Source organism: Rhinopithecus roxellana, chromosome 3 (genome assembly GCF_007565055.1).
Source record: "Rhinopithecus roxellana isolate Shanxi Qingling chromosome 3, ASM756505v1, whole genome shotgun sequence".
Classification (NCBI taxonomy): Eukaryota; Metazoa; Chordata; class Mammalia; order Primates; family Cercopithecidae; genus Rhinopithecus; species Rhinopithecus roxellana.
This window is the reverse complement of record NC_044551.1, coordinates 63,964,454-63,982,995: the sequence shown is the minus strand read 5'-3', so window position 1 is coordinate 63,982,995 and position 18,542 is coordinate 63,964,454. Positions and strand designations below refer to the sequence as shown.

At 42.8% G+C, this 18,542-nt stretch overlaps 1 pseudogene; it reads right to left on the bottom strand.

Annotated features, from left to right (window-relative positions):
• Window positions 1-9,647: 9,647 nt before the first annotated feature.
• LOC104675656 lies at window positions 9,648-16,653 on the bottom strand (annotated as a pseudogene).
• Window positions 16,654-18,542: the final 1,889 nt, after the last annotated feature.

Here is an 18,542-nt window from a genome sequence, read left to right as displayed (position 1 = left end):
GGCCTGGAGTCACTCTATCTCCTTTAGGATATCATCATGTCTCTAGTATAAGACATGATGTATTGATTTGGGAGGCTAATTTATAATCAATCTGCTGAACAAGAACAATTCTAAGGATGTAACCACCAAGCAATTGTATCTTCTGCCCCCAATAACTCTAAATTAACTCTTCAGACTAGTTCTTCTTCAGCTCCTGGAAGAAGTCTCAAACAATCCCATGCTATTTCTGGTCACTCTCTGGGAATAAAATATAACAAGTTATAATCTCAATTCAGTAAGCAAAAATATTCAGCTTTATATAATCATTGAAACTCTAAACTCAGTTTAAGGCTAAAACACTCTCCTCCCTCCCATTTGCAAGTTACCAGCAGACAGAGGAAGGGACTTGGCTTCTCACAGTCTGCTTGTGCTATCTTTATAAAATACCATAGACTGGTGGGCCTAAATAACAGAAATGTATTTCTCACAATTCTAGAGGCTGGGAAGTCCAAGATCAAGATGCTGGCCAATGTGGGTCCCAGTAAGGGCTCTCTTCCTGGCTTACAGACGGCCACCTTCTTTCTGTGTCTTCATATGGTAGAGAGAGAAAGCAAGCTCTCTGCTGTCTTTTCTTATAAGTACACTAATCCTATTAGATAAGGGCTTATGATTTCATTTAACCTTAATTATTTCCATAAAAGCCTTATCTCTAAATACGTCCTCATTAGGAGTTGAGGCTTCAACATATAAATTTGGGGGGACACAATTAAGTCCATAACACCCATTTTCATCACCTTTCATCTCCTCCTTCATTCTCTCTTGTACCCACAGTATCTGACCTTTGAAGTACGGGGAGAGAGGAGATTAAAGGAGGCAGGACCATTGATACTGTCTGAAGCTGGTGTGAGCCTTCAGCATCCTCCCCAGGCCTGGCAGGTAATAAACCCGATTCCTTTTCTTAGGGGAAATGTTTGGAAATGCTTTGCTCTCCTCCTGTTCCATGCCACACCTCTTTCCTCACCTCTAAAGAATTTCATGGCTGATCTCCAGCCTCTTCCTGGTGAAGCCCCTTCTCCTCTTCAGACAACCCACATGGACAGACATGAATCAACTCCACATCAGCTCTCTTTGGAGTGTGAGCCATCATGTCCATCAGAAACCTTCATGCTTCCTTTTACTTTCTTCCTCTTGAACCTGAAGCTCTAGAAGTACAGGCCAATCATGACGAGGCACCAAATTGCTTTGCTCCTGCAGTCAGAGTGTCTCTCATTTTTACATTCCCCAGGCAGGAGTCAGAATATATCCCACCCTAACTCCCGAACTGCAGAGGACGCACTTCTAGCTTTCAGGGTAGTGTCCCTGAAGCCCTTATTTTTTGACCTGAGGAAAGGAGAGACTCACTCCACTAAAATCATCCCCCCAGTTCTCTCTTCTGTAACAGTTGTGATGAATTGGTCCTCTGCACCAATTCCAACCTGTTTTCTTGGGTGCTTTTCTTTATTGCAAAATTGAAAACAATTACTTTCAGATTCTTTTGAAGTTAGGATTCTAGATGCAAATTACGTTCTGTCAATTGAAGGTACTTGAGGCCAGGCATGGTGGCTCACACCTGTAATCCCAGCACTTTGGGAGGCCGAGTGGGTGGATCACCTGAGGTCAGGAGTTCGAGATCAGCCTGGCCAACATGATGAACCTCGTTCCTACTAAAAATTAGCCAGGCGTGGTGGCAGGCGCCTACAATCCTAGCCACTCGGTAGGCTGAGGCAGGAGAATTGCTTAAACTGGGGAGGTGGAGGTTGTAGTGAGCCAAGATAGCACCACTGCACTCCAGCCTGAGCAACAAGAGCGAAACTCCGTCTCGAGGGAAAAAAAAATGGGTACTTGGACAAGATTTGGAGCTGGGAAAGGGGGCAGTCTTCTCACTGCATGCAACCCAGGGGAGAAGACAGTATTTTTCTGCATCTGTGATCTAGGGTCCAGCTTTTGTTCTACCCCAAAGTAGCAGCCCCGCTTCCTTCTAACTTCTCCTCACCTCAAACATCTCAATTACCTAAACAAAATGGATTTCCACTCCTGAATCCTAGTAAGCCACAGATTTCAGGGCCTTGAGAGAAAAAATACAGTTAAATGGAAGTCTTGAGTTTTGTTTTCCTTTACTGTGTTCAAACCAAATTATGCTGTTTTGTATAATTAATTCATTACCCAGAGAACAGGCCCAAATTATGCCTCATAGACTATAGCTTTGGTAGACTGATTTTACCAAGTTATTTATTTCAAATTTGTTATAGTTGCTGCCAAGGAATTTTGATGTCATATGAAGTATACTATGGAGAGGTTTTATACTTATGTCAATAAGTGAAGCCATTTCTCAGTGACCCTTTTTATTAATGGAGTTTCTATGAACTTGTTCTGTCGACAGCTGGCTATGGTGATGCATAAGCTATTAAAGCAGCAAGTTGCACTAGCATGCTCACACACACACATGCACACACATCATCTTCATTCACTACATCCTCCCAAGGTAACCTGGGAGGGTTACCTATATCTTCCCAATATACCTTTAATAATAGACACCTCCCACACAGACCCAACATCCCAGTCAATTTTAAGACAGTTGTACATAGACAGACCTGTTGCCCACAAGGCAGCCTCTGCTAATCACGAAGAACAGGAGTTTGCTTGGCAGGAGAATCAGTCACCATCTCCGAGTTCCTACGTTTATGGCTGGTATGGGTGTTCTTTTCTGCTCAGATGTGAGGATTCAATGAAAAGCACCTGTCAAATCTATGCATTTATGTGGAAATGAGACATTGTTCTGTAATGTCAGTGTGTGTTTTGAGGATGACATTGCCTGTACGACTCTCAATTCTCATTATTTTAAGAAAGCAGTGATCTAACTAGGAGATATTTTTAAGTATGCGTCTTTAGATTTACACCGCCTTTCTTCCTGAGGCCCACGACCACCAGCCTTACAGAAGCCACCATCATCTCTCACTGGACTACTGCTTTGTCTCCTAACTGGCCTCCCTGCTTCCATGTGGGCCTCACTACAGCGTTCTCCACATCAGATATAGAACAGTCACTTAAAAATGCAAATCAGTTCCAATCCTGACCTGGTTTATGAACCCCTCAGTGGCTTTCCACTGCACTTTAAATAAAATAGAACTTGGCACTGGGTGTTGTCCTCCCTGTACCCCAGCCAGCCCGGCTGAGTCAAGCTTCTGAGACGGCGCCAAATTAATCCTGCGCAGCCTCTGCCTTGCTCTCCTCTGCTTGAGTCATCGTCCCTCCAGGTCCTCCCTGAACTGACTCCTTCTGTTTCTTCAGTTCAGTCTCCTCAGCGGGGCCTCCCCTGACCAACTACCAAAGCTAACTTCTCCTTATTCTCCTTACAGCTTCCTATTCACTTTTCTTTTAATGCATATTATCTATCTATAATTATGTGCTTATTGTCTACCTCCCCTGCTTAACTGAAAGTTACATATGGGTGTGGACCATTACCACTTTTATTTCAAACACCTTGTTCAAGCATCCACTGATACCTCGAGAGGTCTGGGAGCCCAGATTCCCAACTCCTACCATACCATCAGTGTGTCATCACCTGCAAAATTTGCTTTAAAGTTCTTGTTAACATCATCAACCTAATTTTACTGAACAATTTGCCAATACTCAAAATTTGTTAACTTTTCCAATAAAAATCTAATAAGGAAAGCTTTTAAGTTGACAACAAGGAAGCCAGGATGTAGAAAACAGCCAGCTTTGACACAAGAGTGTGGCTTAGGTGAGCTTTCCATCAGTTTGAAGGTGCTATAGCCGATTTTTGTGGTAAGCTAAAGATCAGAGTGCAGTTCCACGGGATAGGATGCAAAAGCATGACTCTGCTGTCTCAACTCAGATGTTTTTACAATGACCTCATCATTTCATTTGAAACAATGAGAATTCCAGGATCATTGGAACATCCGTGCTCAAAAATCATAAGGAAAATATGTTAACCTTTTCTTCAACTCTTCGTGTCAATGTCTCCTTCCATTCATATACATAACAAGTATGATTTCTTGTAACACATAAAACTATTAAAATAACCAGTTTAAATTTTCTTAGTTTTTAACAATAAAATTATGTATATATTAGTGAAGATTTAGTCAAAGTCACAGCTAAGAATTATTGTTATTTTATGGAGACTTATATTTGAAATATAGAAAATCAGGCATGAAGCTATTACATGAAGCCATTTTACAATGGCTACATAGTTACACAGCTTTGGGGAAAATATCCAGCTATGTTTATCACCACTGAAAAAACAGAAGGCTAATTAAAACAAGAGCCTATTATGAATCTCATTAACTAATCAGCTGAATTGGCACATGTTTATTGAGCTTCTACTGTGACCTTAGGAAGTGTAAGACATGGTTCCAGCTCACAAGAAGCTTAAGCTTAGGGGTGAAAGGTAGCACAGAGGCTATTATATTGTACATTTATTACATTAGTAAGTGTCTTCTTACATTTATGAGGTGCTTACCAGTTCCAAGTTCTCTGCTAAGAATTTTTGCATGCACTATTTCATTTTATTCTCACAACAACCATCATGTTCTTTAACTACATAGCAATTTAACTTTTAAGACAACTAAGACTCAGAGCAATTCATTGGCTGTCTACTGACATACAGCTAGTGAGGGGCTAAGTTAGAATCCCACCCAGATCTGTCTGATTCAAAGGTTCAGAGCTCTTTCTACCATCAAAACTGTGCTGTGGTCAGGCTTTCCCCAGGAAGGAATGCAAAAATAAGACCAGATAATAAAATGAAAACATGAACTTTGTGAGGGCTAGACCATGCTCATTTTGTTTCTCATTTTATTTCCCAAACCCAGGACAGTACCTGCACTGATTAGCATTATTTGAATGAATGACATCTGACAATTAAGCTTTGAAAGCAACAGATTTTGACTCAGAGCAGAGAGGCACTGGGGGGAGCTTAAAAAGACAACTTTCAGGTATATAAAATCTAGGAGAGCTGACTGAACATACCATCATATTGGAATAAAGATTTAAATCAGTCTTCAGAGAGGCTAGTTAGCCTTGAAAACATAGAAAAGGAGAGTGAAACTATGCAGGTGAAAGCTGATCTTTGTCCATCCAGTTTATTTTTCCCAAATTTACCAAGGAGAGAAGCTACTCCATCTTCCTGGGGGCTGAAAGAGAAGAATTGAGTGAAAGGGGGAGAGGAAGAAAGGCCAGGCCATTATAGCAACTGATCTTCACCTACGAAGAGGGAAACAGCAGGCAGGAAAGAAGCATCCCTGCGTAAACTAGACAATAAAGCCACATGAGTGTGACAGGACAACCTGAGAGTTTGGACACCCAGGAGATCAACCAAGGAGAACTCAAGGCAATGGGCTGGGATGTTATAGGACTTTAGTTGGAGAAAGATGCATGAACAGAATAGCACAGACTAGAACATAGAAAAATGAAACCGTGTGTGTGTGTGCGTGTGTGCGTGTGTGTGTGTGAGAGAGAGACAGAGAGAGAAAGAGAGTGATCTGTTAGGGTGACCTAAGCATTGACACTGTGGAGCCAATTTCCCTTGGTTTGTACCTACCTCTAATAAATTGTCTCACCCTACCCCCACCACTGCCCACCCCCTCACCATAATGGTATATTTTTCATCATACAGGAAAAGAATCAGCATTCTGGTTTGTATCTATCAGTCTCTGTAGCCTCAGTTAACATACATAATCCCAAAGAGGAGAGACTCTCATCTGTATATAGGACAAATAAAGTCCTATGTCTGGATGGCTGACACAATACCTTACACCCTTGTGAATTCCTACGGGATGAATGCCACTTGGAATGGCCTCCTGACAGCCAACCAGTGCTCTCCCGTGCTACCGTACACCCACCATACTACGCTGGGGCCAATGTTTCCTTCTGAACTGACATTATCAAATAGTACATAACCGCAAGAAAGAACATTTTAGTTCCAGACTAAGAGGAGATCATCAACCGCACAAACACAACACAAAGGTTATGGTGCAGTGTATGATGGGGAGTGGGGAGGGAGGAAAGAGAGGAGAAGAGCTGACATGCATTCAGTTTCTAGCTTGTTTTTGGGAAGTCTTACATACTTACCTTACAAAGACAATAACCAGAGAACTAGAGGCTTGGTGAGGGTAAGTCAATTGACCAGAGTCACTCAGCTAGTAACTCTAAGGGATTTTTAAACTCTTAGGTATTCAAATGCAGGCCTGTCTAGTTCAAGGGTAATAATAACAATGGGTACATAATTAGTATAAAAACAAATAGAAAAGATCCTTGTAATAAGACTTAGAAATTAGAATGCACGGTTACCTAAGAGACACTGCTCTCTTTCAAGTTCTTTTTAAAATATTCAATAGAAGACCAGGTGCAGTGGCTCACACCTGTAATCCCAGCACTTTGTGAGGCCAAGGCAGGTGGATCATCTGAGGTCAGGAGTTCAAGACCAAACTGACCAACATGGTGAAACCCTGTCTCTACTAAAAATACAAAAATTAGCCAGGCAAGGTAGAATGCCCCTGTAAACCCAGCTCCTTGGGAAGCTGGGGTAAGAGAATCACTTGAGCCTGGGAGGTGGAGCTTGCAGTGAGCCAAGATCGCACCACTGCACTCCAGCCTGGGCCACAGAGTGAGACTCCATCTCAAAAAAATAAATAAATAAATAAAAGAATACTCAATAGAAATACGCTGTTTGGACTCATTTTTCAGTTCTGTGTGAAGTCAAAGAAAAAATAAGGGAAATGAGAAACTATATCAAAGCAAGCTATAGCGTTTAATTCCTCCCCCTGCCCCTGTTCCATCCACAATGTTTGTTTGCACAACCAGTATATAGGAATGTTTGGAGAAGTGATGGAAACTTTATAGGAATTTACATGAATTGGGTTTTTTCCCTTGTGGATTTTATAAGCAGATTAAATTCTACATTCAAATTGCTGTACTGCAACTTATTAAATATTCACTTCTTAAAATAAGTTGATGCATTATTTACAGCAGAGCAGATTCAATACTTAAATTGTTTTCTCGAAGAGTTCCTGACTAGAGTGTGTCACCAGCACCTTCCTCCTGGACCAGGCGATGAGATGAAATGATTCTTACTTGGTGCAAATCCTAAGAACAACGGTTTAACCTGAACTAGAAAGTCAGCTCTGGTTAATGCCAAACTCCAAGCTGAATCCACTTCTGGACTTCTGACTTGCCTTCTGCTTTGGCCTCACACAGCACCTTGTCCCTCATCAGCATTTCTCACACTAAAGGCATCTGGCCACTTGGGATGGAATCATCTGGGATGAGTTTTCAAAATGTATTGGCATTAAAAACAATCATTTTTAAACTTCAGGGTTGAGAATCACTGCTCTAACCAAGGTAGTGCCTAATCAGAAAGCCTTCTTAAGCCTTATCCTAGACTCAGAGTTCAGACTTTGTCTTGTGAGCTCTGGGAGACACCAAAAGGGTTAAAGCAGAGAAAGGACATGTTCACATTTTGCAGTTTAAGAGTAGTGTAGCTGCAATTTGGAGAATGGAACACTCGGGCAAAGGAGACCAGGTGTGACAGTGATCTAGGTGAGAGAGGACGTGGACCCAAGGTAGAGCAGTGGCCATGGATGGATTTGAGAGGCACTTAGGAAAGATAATCGATGGAGCCCAGAGCCTCATTGGATGGAGGGTGCAGAGGTCAGCAGATGACAGAGAGGAAGAAAATAAAGAACTTGCTGTGTTTAGGGTGGGATGTGCTAACGTGAACACTACTTGTTACTGCAAGACTCAGATTATAACCTCAATGTTCTGATATCTAAGGTTTTACAAATATACTCTGCTTTCCTAAAATCAATTAAGTGGTTGAGTTTTGATTTATTTTACTGTTAACAAAAGGACATTCTTTGAAGTTCTTTTTGGTATGGGGTGCTAAATAATATAGAGTAAATTAAAACTATATATCTAGGATCCTAGTGAAGTTATTTCTCTTTAGCTTCTCTGAGAAGCTGGGCAATGAACCAAAGCCTGGGCTTTCATTCCGTAGTACTGAAAATACTCAAGTCTCCTAACCTCAAATTTGGAAGCACTGTCTTTTTAAAACACTAGCAAGTCATCTCCTCCTTTTCCTCTCTGTCTCACTCCCTCTATCCTAGATTTTTCAGGCTTTATTTGGAGATTGTGAGTCCACAGATGGGTGCTGTCTAGCTGGAACTGGAGAAATTTATAGAGGACAAAATGTAGCAATAGTTGTAGGACAAGAGGCAAAAATCTGATCTTTTGATCTATTTATTTTTCAGTTGTAGTCTGTATAGTTGCAGTGTTCTTTTTTCCTAATCTTAAAATAATTGCAATTTATTATCATTGTTAGGAATTCAAACAATTCAGGAAAGTATGATACAGAAGGTGAAAATACCCTGACACCTCAGCCTCAGGAACATCCATGTTAACAGTCTGGTGTATACCCTTCCAGATTCCTGCAGTAACATAGGATTAAGGTGAGGAATTAGGCAGGCACTGAGCAGGAGGTCAGGGCTCCAGGCAGATGGAAGCACGTGTTCTTAAGAGAATGCATGACACATCAGGGAAGCCGGAGGTTCCCTATGGCACTGGAATCCGAAGTGTGAAGTGGGGGTGGCGAGATGCAAGGAATGGAGATTGGCAAGGACCCTTTAGAGTGTGTGTGTGCATGTGGACACCTTTTAAGAAAATCAGATCGTACTATGCATTATCTTCTAAAACTTGTTTTTCCACATGGAAATCTTCCCACATCAATGCATTTAGATATAATTCATCCTTTAAAAAAGGGATATGTATAGTACTCTATTATTTGGATGGACAAAGTTTGTTTAACCAACCCACTACCAATGTGAGTAGCTTCCAGTTTTTGCTATTAAGAGCAAATCAACATTAAGTAAATACCCACAGAAGAATATCTCAAGGCTGAACTTCTAGGATTGATATTGCTAGGTCAATGGCTATGCCTATTTAAAATTTTATATTACCTACTGTACATAGGATTGGCTAATTCCTTACACCATTACCGGCACTGGATGCCACTTATTTATTTGTTGTCACTCTTATGGGCAAAAAATGAAAAGTCATTTTAAATGTTATTTTAATGACCATTGCAGTTGAACACCTTTTCATATCTTTCTTTCCTACAGATATTTATTCTGTGAATTACTGGTCCATGTCTTTTGTATCTATTTTATTGATTGATTGATTTAATTTATTTTGAAACAGAGTTTCGCTCTGTCACCCAGGCTAGAGTGCAGTGGCGCAATCTCGGCTCACTGCAACCTCCGCCTCCCAGATTCAAGTGATTCTCCTGCCTCAGCCTCCCGAGTAGCTGGGATCACAGGCACAGGCCGCCACACCTGGCTAATTTTTGTATTTTTGTAGAGATGGGGCTTCACCATGTTGGCCAGGCTGATCTTGAACTCCTGACCTCAAGTGATCCACCTGCCTCGGCCTCCCAAAGTGCTGGGATTACAAGCGTGGGCCACCACACCCAGCCTGTATCTGATTATTTTAGATCAGCCACGCAGAGAGGTGGTTGATCTAAAATAATCAGATATAATAAGCTACTGTAGAGTTGATTAGTTTTTGTTTTTGTTTTTTGGTGGCACTAGGACTTACCAGGCCATGTCTTAGTCCGGGTGCTAGGGCTTGCCCGTGGTGCTCTTGATGTATAAAGCCTGGACATTCTGCCAATTCACCCTGAGCAGTGACACCAGGAAGCTAACATCTAGAAGGATGTTGTACACAAGCTCATCGTCTGTCATCTTCACGTGGCCAATGGTCATGGCCAGACACAGCACCTCCGTCTGGAACTTGATGGTAGACTTCATCTCATCAACTCTGGCCACCAAGTTTTTCATTGTGCATGAGCAGGGAAGGGAATTTGCTGGCTTTATTCAGGCTGGGGCTGAGGATGTGTTTGATCAGAGTCATCACACTTTATGGCCAGCTTCTTGATGAGTTTCTTTTTCTGGTTGAGTTTCTTCAGCACCTCGAAGCTCACACGGTGATAGCCACAGCATTGGCTTCGTCAAAGTGTTGTTGGTCCCCAGTGCACACACAGAGAGCTTGGAGCAGGGAGTGGACTAAAGCCTTCAGGGGAAGTGCTTGTTCTTCTGAGTTTATCGTTCTTCAAGGTGATCTTCAGCTATACCCAAAAATGTCCAGTGCTTGCACTGGTTCTTGTGCGGACGCCTAGTACAGAGTATCTCAAGAGGCTTTGCTGCTCTTGGTGCCTCATGACACAGAAACAAGAAAAGAGTGTTACTGTAGAATCTTTCACCTTCATTTAACTAACTGGTGAAACAATGAGTCACTGACCTTCAGTATCTTGGAGTCATGTGTGCCTTTAGGTTTTTACTGAAATTGCAGGACAGTAAACTTCTTTTATAACTAGCTGTGTTTGTTCTTGGCTTTTTCTGTTGGCCTCTACCACCGTGTCTATGGACCTCAAAACTTCTGATTTCCACCAATAAATTTAATATTTTTGAGAAGGACATTTAAAATACTTCTCAGGATCACTTTGGGAATCGCACCTTCACTTTCCATTTATGGATTTATAGTTTTCTGGGAAGAGGACACATCTTTCCTTTGAATACGGCCTGGTCTGTCTTCCTATTTAGACTTCACATTCTCCATCAGCAACCAGCCCTGATCTTGTGCCATTAGGAATCGAAATTAGTCCACATGTCTGTTCCAACTAGTGCTGGAGTGAAACTCACACCAGATTTCCCCCCAACATTCTTTACACTGAGTCTGTAGCTGGACAAATTGAAAGAAATAAGTTCTCCTAGAAATTGTGGCACAGACCTCTTTCTACACAGCTAAGGGTGGGGAAAAAACACAGTAAAGAATTTTAAATACAGATGTCAAGAGCCACTGGAATCATAGGTTGAGGAATGTTTAGGTCTTTGAATCACAGAATTTGGAGTGAAAATGCCCTTTTGATGAGACACAAATCAACTTCCTCATTTTGTGAGTGAGAATAAGACAAGTCAGACAGCTGCTCAGCTTGCCCAGCCAGCAAGTGACAGGACCGTAATGCAGCTTTCCTGACTCCTGGTCCACAGTCTTTCTTCTTCTAGGCTGCCCCCCCTTCCTAATCTAGTGAAAGAAGACATTTACTTAGAAGATTCATATCCCACAAGTCACTTTGCTGGTCACCTATCACAAAGGAAGAACTGAGTCTCAAGGAGATGAAGTGACTCACTGAGGGTCATGGGGCTAGCAGGTGCACATCCATCCCAGGGCACAGGTTGCACTACTTCTCATTGCCAAGGAGGGCTCTATCAAGTCACTCTGGCATTTTCCGTCAGGGATGGTCAGAGTCCTCGGAGCAGGTGGAAACATTCCTAAAGTCTCACACTCTAGTGGCTGCTCTCAGAAATCCTAAGAGGCCCCCTTCTTTCAAAACTCTGAGAAAACAGTCTGTCCTTTAAGATAGTCTAACCCTGCACCTTGTGTGTTATTGAAAATAAATCCTCATGGTTCTCCTGGGTTTGTGACTTGTGTAATAGTGCATGTGTTCAGAGTAGTTGTATTTCATTTTCTTGCAGTAAAATATGTCACTGTTTTCCTCCTAAGTTGGGTTCTTTTGTTTTTAAGGAATACTGCTGTAAGTAAGCTTGAGACCAGGGGGTTTTACTGTAGGAATTGAGATAGCATTAGGGACTGAGGTCACCTGAGAGACTGGCCAGCTCTGGGGACCCGGTGCTGTCTCCATCGCTTTCTCATGGTTTCTTCTTCCTCGTGCTTCTGCTCCGATCTCCTCTCTACCGCCTGGCTCATCCTGCTTATTAGAGGTTTCTGAACCTCCCTAACTGTAACTTACTCATAGGTTTTGCTTGCTATGTCCCTGACTCTCCCTCAGTGCATCTCTAAGGATATAGGAAAAAAAATACCCTGTTTCTCCCACTGTGCTCTCACAACATACAACGCTTCTGCGACCAAATGTGTGGGTGTATTGTCTCAACACCAAGCAAGCAGTAAGTTCTGCAGCAGACACCAGCTGGGTATCCTCTAATTCAATTCAGTTCTGACACTGTCCACCTGGAGATGGCGTCAGATCCCACAGGTCCAGGGCTCAGTCCCACCAGACTGCCCTCCACTTCCCATGGCAATCACAAGTTCCAGGTTGTTTTACCTGTGCTCTGACCAGCCAGCTATAAATCAGGGGTCCCATGGCCCCCTCCTTAGGTTTGATTAATCTGCTAGAGTGGCTCACAGAACTCAGGGAAACACTTAGGTTTACTGGTTTATCATGAAGGGTGTTACAAAAGATATAAATAAAAGCCAGATGAAAGAGAAGCATAGGGTGAAGCATGTCGGAAGAGGCAAGGCTCTTCCATGCCCTCCCCAGGCGAGCCAACCTCCAGGAACCTCCCCCTGTTCGGCTATCTGGAAGTTCCATGAACTCAGTACTTTTGGGTTTTAGGAAAACTTCATTTAGGCATGATTGACTAAATCACTGGCCATTGATGATCAACTTAACCTTCAGCCTCCCCCAAGGTTAGAGAATTGGGTTGAACGTTCCAACCCTATAATCCCCCCTTGGTCTTTCATGGGATCAGCCCCCATCCTGAAGCAACCTAGGGCTGCCAGCCACCAGTCATCTCATTTGCATACAAATGATACTCTTATCACTTTGGAGATTTCAAGGATTTAGGAGCTATATGACAGAAAATTAGACAAAGACCAAATGTATACTTTATAATATCACAGCATCCTTGCAGTTTCTGTTCTCATTGCTATGGACTCATTCCTTCTGTGTTTCCTAGTTTTAGGAAAGACAGAGAACATGATTGGCTCAGCTCACCTTTTTTGCACTAGGACATAGCTCATAGTTATTGTCCAGCCTATGGGAATGGCTGCCCTTTGGTCAGGTGCCTACCATTGTGCCAATCAGAAATGGCCGAAGAGAGCTTTCATCACATGGCAAATTATCTGGCAAATTAAGCATCTGTTGGTGGGGCAAATTTTTTAGAAGGGGAAGAGGAATTGTAAGCATGTCTAATGTATCTGCTTTAAAAATAAAATAAAATAAAAATAAGCCTCAAGTGCCATGGAACTGAATCTGCCAATTGGCATCTTTTGTAAATTTCTTGGGAATTACAAAAAAAAAGGTTATTCAGGAACTCCTTCAACTATCTAACAGTGAGTCATGGCAATGGTATAATTTCCCGTCCGTGAACTGCTTGGCTATTTTCCAAGTACTCCTATTGGGTTCCACTCCCCTGAGGCTGAAATTTCAGTGTGCCATTGGCAGAGAATGAACCCATATGCCTCGGTCTCTGAGCTTTATCCTGAGAAGGTCTTATGATCTCTATATTCCTAACCTGGCCCATTCCTTCATGACACCTTTAATGAATAGAGGTGAATCTGCAACACTGAACATAAAACTTACGCTCACATGCAAACCCTATGCTATGGCCCATATTATAGAAATTAGTGGATTTAGGAGCTTGGGAGGATGCATGGGAGTTGGGTAGATATGCAGGAAAAAGGAGCTAACCTTTACTGAGCATCTACCATGAACATGGTGTGTATAGAGAACCTGGTGTACAGATGAGGAACCTGAGGTTCAGAGAAGGTGAAACACCTGCCCAGCAACACACAGCAAGCAGGTAGTAGAGCTAGAATTTAACCCAGATCTCTCTAATTCCAAATCACACTCTTTGCATCATACGTTGAAGGTGGTGGTTGAGAAGGGGTTAGAGGGAGATATTCCAGATGAAGAAAATGGAGACCATTACAGATAAATATGTGCTGGTGGGTAAATAGAAAGTGGTGTGGGCACTAGAGTGACAGATTTCTGTTGGAATAGAGGGAGATTAAATGTCAGAGGCAGCCAGATTCTTGCACAATATAAAGGCCAGGCCAGGGCGTAACTGACGTTTTTGGAGGCCTTGGGGAGTCACTGAAGGCAAGGCAAGGCATTACGTCTCCAAGACAGCTGTTCAGATTAGAAGGATTAGCCTGGAGACAGGTGTCAGATGGACTGGAATAGGAAGAGACTCGAGGTGATTTAGGCACGCATAACTGTGGAGGGCCCCTGTAAGCTCAGAGAATGTTTCACAGCTGGCTTCATCTTCTTACGCAAGGACTCTTTTTAGTCCCTCTCCCTCCTCATCTCTGTAATAGTCACGAGCTTAAAATTGCCTGTCCTCCACAGAAACTGTTTGCTATACAGCATCACCTTTGATGAAGAGAAATGCTGTCAATTTTTTTGTAATAATTTCTATCTGAAGCCTCCAAATGCTATGTTTTTGATTTTTAAAAACAGAACTACTCCAAAGGGTAGCGACTACTGGGAAGCCAAGGCTGTGGTCTAAATTTCCCCTGAAAGTCTTAACCACGGGTAAGATTTTGTATGTGTATCAATCATACCATTTCCATCCTCATTCTCTGTTCCTGTCACTCCAAGTGTGAGAAGAGACAGATGATTAAGATAAAGTCCAGTTCCTAGGACTTTACCTTCTATTTCTCCTTTTTCTTTTCCAAAGTAAAATCACCATGAAATTATAAGATGTTGCAGGCAATTAGGCTAAGGCACTTGTGGATTTGCTTTGGGAAGAGTAAAAATCAGCAAATGTTTTCTTCCCCGCATTTTGCAGCTATTGAGGGTACTTATATAATTTGGGCCTGCCTAACATAAAGAGTATTGGTACTGAAACATGTCTTTCCGTTACCAGAGATTAAGTATCAAGTTTGGTGATGAATTAGTCAGTTTTATTGATGAGAAAACTGAAGTGGAGTTTAACCCCTGGACTCTGTGGGTCTCAGTAATCAGGTAGGTGGAAATCCAGTGGATAAAAATGGCAGCAGGATCGTGGCACACCTGTAGTCCCACCTACTTGGGAGACTGAAGAGGAAGAATTGTTTGAGGCCAGGAGTTCAAGACCAGCCTGGACAACGTAGCAAGACCCCCATCTCTACAAAAAATTAAAAAAAAAAAATCAGCCGGACATGGTGGCAGGTACCTATAGTCCCAGCTACACAGGCAGCTGAGGCAGGCAGATTGCTTGAGCCCAGGAGTTTGAGGACAGCCTGGGCAACAGAGTACCTGTCTCTAAGAAAAAAGAAAAATGGCAACAGGTTGATCTGCATTTTCCTTTTGCCCTAGGCTAAATTTGGAGCCCCTCTTCCTTGACATACTTGAAGTAATAAAATTTACAGCTTTGACAAAACCACTGGAAGAGGTCTTTCAAGCAAAAGTTAAACGTGTGGTCCCCCCATCCAAGGAAACAGCAATACAACCAAATCAGAAACCTTAATTGGCTGCCCTCAGTGTGGAAGGTATTGTGCTAAGAGAGAACTTAAATAACTTTTCCTTAAGAGTGTAGTGTCAGAGAAATGGTTCACTATAATAGTGACAATCTTCACTGAAGCACAGGTGAGTTGTTCTATTTAATAATTCCAAGAACACACTCTTTACCCAGTGCTTTCTCTGCTGAGTGTGAAAAATCAACTCACTGTATTCTTTAGTGTTTAAAGCATAGGTCATTAGACTCACTACACCCAGGGACTCAATGAAATGGCTACATTTTCAGGGGACTCTGAAGATGTCAAGATGTGAAAGCACCCCCTCATGGGGCTTTGCTGTCAGGCCTGGGTCAGGCCAGATGCTGGGTGATTCTCAAACCGACACCTTTGAATGGTCTGCTGGTTAGGATCATCATGTCCCCTCACGGTCCCATCACAGCTGGATCTGGGCAGACCTATGGAGTACTAGAGTTGGAGGTAGGAACAGTGAGAAATCGTTCAAACAGAATTGAATTGGTCAAGGCCAGATTTGTGCACAGTCCTATTTGGTATCTAGTTCACATCCAAGGAGGTCATCATGGTGGGGTCTCATCTGTATATTTGCACCTCTGGGAATTTGGGGGAGCCAAGGCAGACTGGCCATAATAGAACTAATGACTATTGGTGTTTAAAGTCCTTGGAAAAAATAGTGGGAACTTTGGGATTCTTGAACAAAGAAAGGAGGCGTGGCCTGTGTCAACCACTCAGAAGGAAGGAGTGCCCCAAGCAGGCAGAGAATTCACCTTCCGAGGTGAAGGAGGGACATAGTTCATATTCCCCATATTGAGACACTTTTTTTCATAGTCAAGGGATGCTTTTGAGTATGACAAAGAGCTGTCTTTCTGTCCAGGGCACTTGTAAATTCTTACATTGAGGTTGTCTCAAGTGGCCTTAAAAGTCTGTGGTCACTTAAGGGTCAGACAATTCAAGGTTACCTGAAGGAATTGTATTTGCTTGGGGTGGGGCTGGGGTCCATTCTCTTTAGTTTTGACAGGAATAGAGCAGATCAGGGACTGCAGGAGAACTGAGGACAGGAGGAAAGAATGACAGCAGTTGTTGAGAAATGGAATACCCCAGAAGCAGCAGCCAAAACTCTAGGGAGATAGCAAGGATCGCTGGGGAATGCAGGGGACTGGGGGTTTGGAGTTATAGTAACATGACCACGTGAGAACTTAAAGCCAAATGTCTCTGTGCCCATCACTCAAGCTGTGAATATCGCCAAGGCCTGTGTAGCCTGAAAAACCAAGGGTTTCTCTCAATGCTTTGTCAAATATTGGCTACTTTAAAAATGTTACCTACCATTTTCATCAGCTTTGTGATGTGAAAGGCTTGGGAAGGTGGACTCATGCTAGGGATTCATCTGGACAGTTTGCCAGCTGCTGGGGGTGGGGAAAAGAGAGGGGACCCCAAGATTAGCTCTTGGAGCAAGACTTGTCCCTCTATGTTAAGAGATGACCTACATACAGGACACAGTTAAGTAAGAGGAGATTATCTGACTTGTTGTTCTGTTGTATTCTCTGAAAGTTTGTCTGATGTGGCAGACAGCACCAAGATGACAGGCTTTCTTACCTTCCTCAGGTCAGGTGAGGATCTGAAAATACTAAGTTGCTGAGACCGTCCTCCTTAGTTACCTCTTCAGATTTGGGGAAGGAGAAGTCCTGATTTGGTTAAACCGGTCACCTTGCCCTGTAGCTCCTGTGAACAGAGATCAGTCAAGAACCAGAACTGACCATGTAGGAGGTATCTCCATTGATATTTGTACAGCCATAATATATAAGCATGTATTATGTATTTCTCGGTAACAAGTTATCCCCAAATTTTGCAGCTTAAATTCACAATAAACATTTATCTCATATAGTTTCTGTAAGTCAAGACTTCAGGAATGGCTTAACTGGCTCTCTTGAAGTTGCAGTCAAGAAATCACCAGGACTACAGTCATCTGAAAGCTTGACTGGGGCCGGAGAATCAGTCTACAAGATGGCTCACTTGGATGATAACCTCATGCTGGCAAAAAGCTTAGCTCCTCACCATCTGGACTTCTCCACAGGGCTACTGAAGTGTCCTCACAACATGGTGTCTGGTGTCTGGCTCTCCCCAGATCAAGTGATCCAAAAGAAAGCAAGACAGAAGCTTCAGTAATTTTTGCAACCCAGTCTCAGAAGTCACACTCAGGCAATTCTCCAATATCTTATTGGTCACATAGATCAGTCCTATTCAGTGTAGGAGGGGACTATATACAAGGGCATGAATACCAGAAGGTCAGAGTCACTGGGCCCACCTCAGAGACTGGCCACCAAAAATAGCCTCTACCTATCAAGAGCTTACTGTGAGACAGGCACCTTGCTAATAACCTTACATACAGTAATCCTTCAGAGTTATTTCAGAGTTATTGTTTTGTTACTCTCCCCATTTCTGCAGATGAGGACACTGAAGCCTTGAGAGGGTACATGACTTCCAAAGGATTTTCCATGCTGAGCTTGCCTTTGGTTTGCACCTCTAAGGAATAAAGCTCAGGTCGTGTTTTCATTCAGCACACAGACATTGAATGTCTACTATGAGACAAGCACCGTGTTAGACTCAAGAATATGAGTAACAGCCAGACCCAAGCCCTGAGGTGTGTGAAAAAGTTACAGGCACAAAAATGGCCTTGTGTTTAAGGTTTAATCTGGCTCTACAGAGGGAGTCATCAATTATTTGAGGATAGGAATAGGTCAGAAAAGCCTTATTGTAGGGGTGGTGCTTGAGGTAAGTCTTAAGGGGTCAGGAGCATTCTCAAGTGGGAATGTGCCAGATCTTCAGGCCTGGAATGCGAGTGGGGAGTTCTGAGTGATTCCTGCAGAGCACATGGGAATCTCCCATCTTCATCTTCTAGCTTTTGGTCTGTGTTTGGTGAAGCCAGATGATACTTTGTCATATGACCAGCCTAATGGGGCTGGGGGTGGGTGTGGGTGGGGCTAGAACCAGGAGACTCAGGTTTTATGTGTTGTTTTCCATTCAACCCCCTGTGTGATCTCTGGCAAATTCTTAGCTTACATATGCTTTGGTTTGGCTTCTGTTAAATGAGAATAAAACAATCTTTCCTCACACTGTGAAGGGGGATGAGCAGGGAGCATTGTTGTGAGGATGTCAAATGCTACTGAAACATTCAAAGCTCTCCTTTTTACATGATCCAAAGTCAGAGCTACTTCCACTGCAACACACTTCTCTGCCACCCCACTCTACCTGCACCGAACAGA